Raw genomic sequence first — 711 nt, forward strand, 5'->3', positions numbered from 1 at the left:
ATGAGTATTCCAGAACACTTAATTGTTCTCATGAAGAACCGATACAAAGAGAAAGAGACAGTAGTTAAACCAGAACAAGGGAAAAATAAATGTTTTTAAATCAGGAAAGATGTTTGTCTTGGTTGTATCCTTTCACCATATTTATTCAATCTGTATGCTGAACATATAATCTTAGAAACTGGAGTATATAGAGATGATGGTATCAGGATTGAAGGAAGACTCATTAACAACCTGTGATGATGATATTCAGATGATACATGTCCTCTTACCGGAATCAAAGATTATTTACATACTTGCCAAGAAGATTAAAGATCAAAGCCTTCAGTATGAATTGTACCTCACTGTAAAACACACACACACAAACCCTCACAACTAGACCATTAAATAATCTCATGAAAAATGGAGAAAAGATTAAATCTGTTAAATCTCTTCATTTTGCTTGAATCCACAATCAACACTCATGGAAGCAAAAGTCAAGAAATCAAATGACATATTGCATTATGGAAATTTGCTGCAAAAGACCTCTTTAAAGTGTTCAGTAGCAAAGGTGTCAGTTTGAACATTAAGGTGGGCCTGACCAAGTCTTAGGTCCATAGTTTCCAAGAACATAATATAAATATAATATAGATCACAAAGCTTATATTCTGAATTCTAGTTTGAGAAGTAGCATCTGGGGTATTTAAAGGTCATGTTGTTGTTGTTGTTGTTGTT

This window comes from Chrysochloris asiatica, unplaced genomic scaffold (assembly GCF_000296735.1).
Source record: "Chrysochloris asiatica unplaced genomic scaffold, ChrAsi1.0 scaffold00049, whole genome shotgun sequence".
Lineage (NCBI taxonomy): Eukaryota > Metazoa > Chordata > Mammalia > Afrosoricida > Chrysochloridae > Chrysochloris > Chrysochloris asiatica.